Source organism: Salvelinus sp. IW2-2015, linkage group LG3 (assembly GCF_002910315.2).
Source record: "Salvelinus sp. IW2-2015 linkage group LG3, ASM291031v2, whole genome shotgun sequence".
NCBI classification, from domain to species: domain Eukaryota; kingdom Metazoa; phylum Chordata; class Actinopteri; order Salmoniformes; family Salmonidae; genus Salvelinus; species Salvelinus sp. IW2-2015.
Genome location: NC_036840.1, coordinates 15,702,606 through 15,709,015, shown reverse-complemented (window position 1 = coordinate 15,709,015; position 6,410 = coordinate 15,702,606).

The following is a 6,410-nucleotide window of genomic DNA, read 5'->3' as shown; positions in this document are numbered from 1 at the left end:
ACGTTTGGGGAAAAGTCGTGACAAATTCAGTAATGTTGTGTTGTCCCGCTTTACCAACCATAGCTAGCTAAAGTTGGACAGCATGGAGTAGCTAAAGTGGGCATCTATGGCTTATAGGCTTTTCCAATAGAGGAACGAGATCCAGTTTACATTAGCAATCCCCTGCACTTAGGTTTGTCAGGGCTTAGCCCTTGAATTTGCAGACGTGTTGCTGTGCGTTTTGTGCCAATTTACTTTGGCTAGCTTTGCTTGCTAGCTGACAACTTTACGTTTATATTTTAGTTTCCATCACAACTTTTTTTCCTCATTCAACTTTTCACTCCGGAGCGCTTTATCTGGACATGGTTCGTCAGGCGCCTTCAACAGCCAAGCTAAGTAGTACTTAGACATGATGTTTCTACCTGCATTCGCTGTACTCATAAATATACAGGAGAAATGATCGCCTAAGCGCGAGGATACTGTGCTGCAAGCCCAGCTTCAGACGCATCGTTAGGCAAGGGTAATTTCAGTGTAGGAAAGGGTGAACATGAAACAGCGTCCTGTGCACCAGTAGTACAGATAGGTACGTTAGTAAATCCCCCGACTGTCCCCGAGCCGGCAATTTTCTCATGGCTTCTGGAGGGAAATGCTGTTGAATGCTCAAACCGGTGTCGGCTCATATCAGCCGACAGAAACTTTCAACGTTTCCCCATTGAGTAGCGAGTCGGAGTCTGAGGCCGAGTCTTCTCTTGTCTCTACTCTCCCGTTACGGGTCTGAGACGCCGAAGGCTCCCACCATTAGCTCTGACATTGAAAACCTAGTCATTGGCGACTCCATTACACCAGCAGTATTAGACGTTAAAAAACGAATCACCCAGCGATCATACACTGTTTACCAGGGGCAGGGCTACAAGCGTTAAGGCTAATCTGAAAGATGGTGCTGGCTAAAGCTAAAACTCTGGGGCGAGTGTAGAGAGTAAGAGATATTGTTATCACGTCGGCACCAACGATGTCAATCAATCATCAATCAATCAATCAAGTTTTTATTTTAATATAGCCTTCGTACATCAGCTAATATCTCGAAGTGCTGTACAGACACCAGCCTAAACCCCAAACAAAGCAAACAATGGCAGGTGTAGAACACGGTGGCTAGGAAAAACTCCCTAGAAGGCCAAAACCTAGAAAGAAACCATAGAGAGGAACCAGGCTATGAGGGGTGGCCAGTCCTCTTCTGGCTGTGCTGGGTGGAGATTATAACAGACTATCTATGCAAGATGTTCAAAATGTTCATAAGTGACAAGCATGGTCAAATAATAATCATGAATATTTTCAGTTGGCTTTTCTAGTCCGATCATCAAGAGTTGAAAACACAGGTCTGGGACAGGTGGCGGTTCCATAACCGCAGGCAGAACAGCTGAAACTGGAATAGCAGCAAGGCCAGGTGGACTGGGGACAGCAGGGAGCCATCACGCCGGGCAGCCCCGACGCACGGTCCAGGGCTCAGGTCCTGGGACACTAGAAGCCAAAAGACGAAAACGTCATTTTTTTTTTTTTAAATTGAAATTTGGCTATCGTAAATGTTAGCAGACACCTCCGCCTTTGCCGGGATCGCACGGGGGATATGGTCACTAGTGTAACCAGGAGGTGAGGCCTCATTTAAACACAGTAAATTCATCAGGCTTAAGCCATTGTTTCAGTCAGGCCAATCACATCAAGAGTTATGAAATCGGTGATTGTTAATTGACTATAACTGCCTTTTGAAGTGAGGGATACTAACATTAAGTCAACCTTATTTTGAGATGTGAGGTATCACGATCTCTTTCAATAATGGCAGGAATGGAGGAGGTCTTTATCCTAATGAGATTGCTAAGGCGAACACCGCCTATGTTTAAGTTTTGCCCAACCTAGGTCGAGGCACAGACACAGTCTCAGTGGGGTGGGCTGAGCTGACTACACTGACTTGCTATTGGCAGACTCCACTAAGGCTGGCAGGTTGGCCTTAACAGCCTGCTGCCTGGCCTGCACCCTATTTCATTGTGGAGCTAGTGGAGTTAGAGCCCATCTATGTTTGTAAGATAAGATGAGAGCACCCTCCAGCTAGGATGTGAGTACGTGCACTCTAGCGAGGTTCAGGCTTGGTCTGTTTGTGGTGAGTCCCAGAAAGAGGGGCCCCCAATTATCTCTACAAAATTCTATCTTTTGGGAGGGGCAGAAAAACAGTTTTCACGCAGCCGATTGAGTTGTGAGACTCTGCTGTAGAGCTCGTCACTCCCTAAACTAGGAGAGGGCCAGAGACAAATTACTCGATGCCGACACCTCTTTCTAGCTGATTTACAGCTGAAGCTATGTTGCGCTTGGTGACCTCTGACTGTTTCATCCTAACATGGATTAGTTTTGTCCATGGAATAATGTTTGTAGATCTTAATGTTTTCTCCATAATCCTGGCTGCTGCGGACCACCATTTTATTACGTTTGCAATCGCAACAAATAATCTGCTCAGACCCCAACCAAGGAGCATCAAAAGTCGTGCTATAAATTCTCAGACAACACAAAAATTCCTTGATGCCCTTCAGACTCCTTCTGCCTACCCAAGGACGTCAGAGGACAAAATCAGTTAACCACCTAACTGAAGGACTCAATTTAACCTTGGCGCAATACCTAGTGCAGTGCACCCCTAAAACGGAAAACATTTGTCATAAGAAACTAGCTCCCCTGCGTATACAGAAAATACCCGAGCTTTGAAAGCAAGCTTCCAGAAAATGGAACGGAAATGCGCCACACCAACTGGAAGTCTCCGACTAGCTTGGAAAGACAGTACCGGTGCAGTACCTGGAAGACCCTCACTGCTGCTCGATATTCTACTCTTCCAACTTAATTGGAGGAAAAATAAGTAAAATTCCAAGAACCTTTCTTTTGATACTGTGTGCAAAGCTAACTAAAAAGGCATCCGCATTCCCCAAGAGAGGATGGCTTTCCTTGCAGCAGTAATAATTCATGAACTTCTTTGAGGAAAAGATCATGATCATTGAAAAAAGGCAAATTAAAAATGACTCTCTTTTAAACATCGCGTATTCCTCCAAAGCTCAATTGCCTGAGCTGCAGCACCTCTGGATCCAGGGAGACAAGGGATCCAGGAGACACTCAAGTGTTTTTAGTACTATATTCTTGACAGCAATGATGAAATAATCATAGGCCTTCTAAACGCTTCTAGCTGCATACTGGATCCAGTAAACATATTCCTACTAAAGAACTACGAAAGAGCTGCTTCCTGTGCTTGGCCCTCACTATTTGAACATCATCAAACGGCTCTCCTATCCACCGGATGTGACAAACTCACAACTAAAAGTGGAGTAATAATCTCTTGAAAAAGCCAAACCTTGACCGGAAACTCTAAAAAACTGATCCGGCCTATATCGAATTTGCCATTCCTCTCAAAATAATTTTGAAAAAGCTGTTGCGCAGCACACTGCACTGCTTCCTGAAGCACAAACATGTTATACGAAAATGCTCAGTCTGGTTTTAGCCCCATCATAGCCATCTGAGACTGCAGCTTGTGAAGGTGTAAATGACTTTTAATGGCGTCAGACCGAGGCTCTGCATCTGGTCCTGCAGGGTGCTACTAGACCTTAGTGCTGCCTTTGACACCATCGATCACCACATTCTTTTTGGGAGAGATGGAAACCCAATATGTGGTCTGGACAAGTTTGGCCTGGGTTTAGATCTTACTGTCGGAAAGATATCAAAGCTTGTCTCTGTGAATGGTTGTCCTCGTGACAATCAACTGTAATTTCGGTGTTCCTCAAGGTTCCGTTTTAGGACACTATTGTTTTCACTGATATATTACCTCTTGGGGATGTTATTACAAAACATAATGTTAACTTTCACTGCTATTGGCGGATGACCACACAGCTGTAGCCATTTTCAATGAAACATGGTGACAGCCTCAAACTTGCCCTCTGCTAGAAGCCTGTGTTTCCAGACATAAGGAATGGATGGCTGCAACTTTCTACTTTTAACTCGGACAGCCAACAGAGATGCTTGTTCTAGGTCCGCTAAGAAACAAAGGAGATCTTCTGTTAAATCTGACAATTAACTTCTTGGCACTAAGGGGCGTGCTGTTTCAAAATTAGCATAATTGTTCTCTACAGATGAACGGCTTCCTACTCAATTCTTGAATCGTACAATATGGCATATTATTATATTATTGATAGAAAACACGTCTCAGTTTCTATAGGCGTTGGAATTTTGTCTCTGCAGTGAACAGAACTAATCTATCAGGCAATTTCCCCTGACATGGAGCAGATTTCAAGCAACATTTTGGCCCCTGACTCTGGAGTGCAGTTTAAGGCACTGTTATTGGCTATTGAGGATAGGACCTGCTTACGTTTCCCCTGGATGTCAGTACGTGATGACGCTTTGAATGGAGTCGGATCGCGCAATCAGGCTGCATAAAAGAGCAAATACCGGAAGTAGCATCCCTTTGGCTGCCTGCGTCTTGCGCACGGCGACGTCGACTCGCCTCTCCCAAGCGTTTGTTTAGCCAGTAATATTTCTTGGTCAATTTTTTACTCGTGTAGAGGTGTTAAAACATCATAAGAGTAGTTATTTAAACCGTTTTATAGCAATTTATATCCTTTAGTGCGATTTTGACCCATTTATTTTCTGAGGCCTTTTGACAGCTGGGCACGTTTCCAGTTCATGCGAACGCAATTGGCATTTCCAATGGCAAGGACAGCTTTCGACAAAAGAACGATTAGACGCCAAGAAAGGATTCTTTGCCCAAGGATTATGACTGGAAGAACAGGCTCACCGTAAGAACAATTTATGATGATATCGTGTTTCTGTCGATAATGTTAAACGTTTAGTTCGGCCATTCTTGTTTGCTATACGCTTCGGCTTGGGCGGACCCTGTATTGAAAAGTAAGGATAATTTAAAAAAGTGTATAATCAGCGATTGCATTAAGCACTAATTTGTCTTTCGATTCGTCAACCCTGTATTTTTTGTCAAGTATATGATTAGTCTTTCGATTAACTAGATCACGTCTGAAAGATGACGTCCAACATTTTGAGGCTTGATTTCCTAGTATTTTCATTGTGTAACCACGGTTTTGTATGGCTAAATATGCACATTTTCGAAGCAAACTGTAATATGTAGTGTAAAATGATGTTACAGGAGTGTCATCGAAGAATTCTGGAAGGTTAGTGAAAAAATTAATATATTGGCGATGGTTACGTTATAGCTCTCTTTGGCTTGAATCGATGCTCTGGTAAACGTTTTCACTACATGTGGTATGCTAACTTATCGATCTTTATTGTGTTTTCGCTGTTAAAACGCTTGAAAATCTGAAATATTGTTGGAATCACAAGATCTGGGTCTTTCCATTGATATGGCTATTGTCTATCTTAATGAATCGTTATTATTAAGAGTAAATTGTCATACACGTTGCTCTCATAGTAATTCTAGTCGTGTGTGATGGCGGTGAAAAATATATACTTACTGTACACTGTTTTAACCGGCTTTATCACATTTGSAGCRGACAGTATTTTTCAGGATAACACATTTTCAACACATCCACGGTTTTCTTCCGTTACACACAAGTGTTCGGAGCATGCTAGATAGCTGACAGTTTATCCCTCTATCTTCCATCTGTCTTTTGTAAACAAACCACAATCATGGGCATTAATATGGAGTTGGTTCCTCTTTGCTGCTACAACAGCTTCGACTCTTCTGAGAAGGCTTTCTACTCGATGTTGGAACATTGCTGCAGGGACTTGCTTCCATTCAGCCACGAGCATTAGTGAGATCAGGCACTTATGTTGGTCGATCAGGCCTGGCTCGATGGGGTTCTTCCACACCGATCTCGACCAACCATTTTGTATGGACTTCACTTTGTGCACAAGGGCATTTTCATGCTGCAACAGGAAAGGGCCTTCCCCAAACTATTGCCACAAAGTTGGAAGCACAGAACCGACTGGAATGTCATTGTTTTTGTCATCTTCCATTGTCATTGGGGCGGTAGGTAGCCTAGTGGTTAGAGCATTGTGCCWGTAACCGAAAGGTTGGTGGATTGAATCGCCGAGCTGCCAAGGTCAAAATCTGTCATTCTGCCCCTGAACAAGGCAGTTAATCCACTGTTCCTAGGCCATCATTGTAAATAAGAATTTGTTCTTAACTGACTTGCCTAGTTAAGTAAAGGTAAAATAAAGCAATTGTATGCTGTAGCGTTAAGATTTCCCTTCACAGAACTAAGGAGTCTAGCCCGAAGCAAGAAAAACAGCCCCAAACCATTATTCCTCATTTACCAAACCTTACAATTGGCACTATGCATTCGTGCAGGTAGCGTTCTCCTGGCATCCGCCAAACKCAGATTCGTCCGTCGGACTGCCAGATGGTGAAGAGTGATTCATCACTCCAGAGAACGCTTATACAC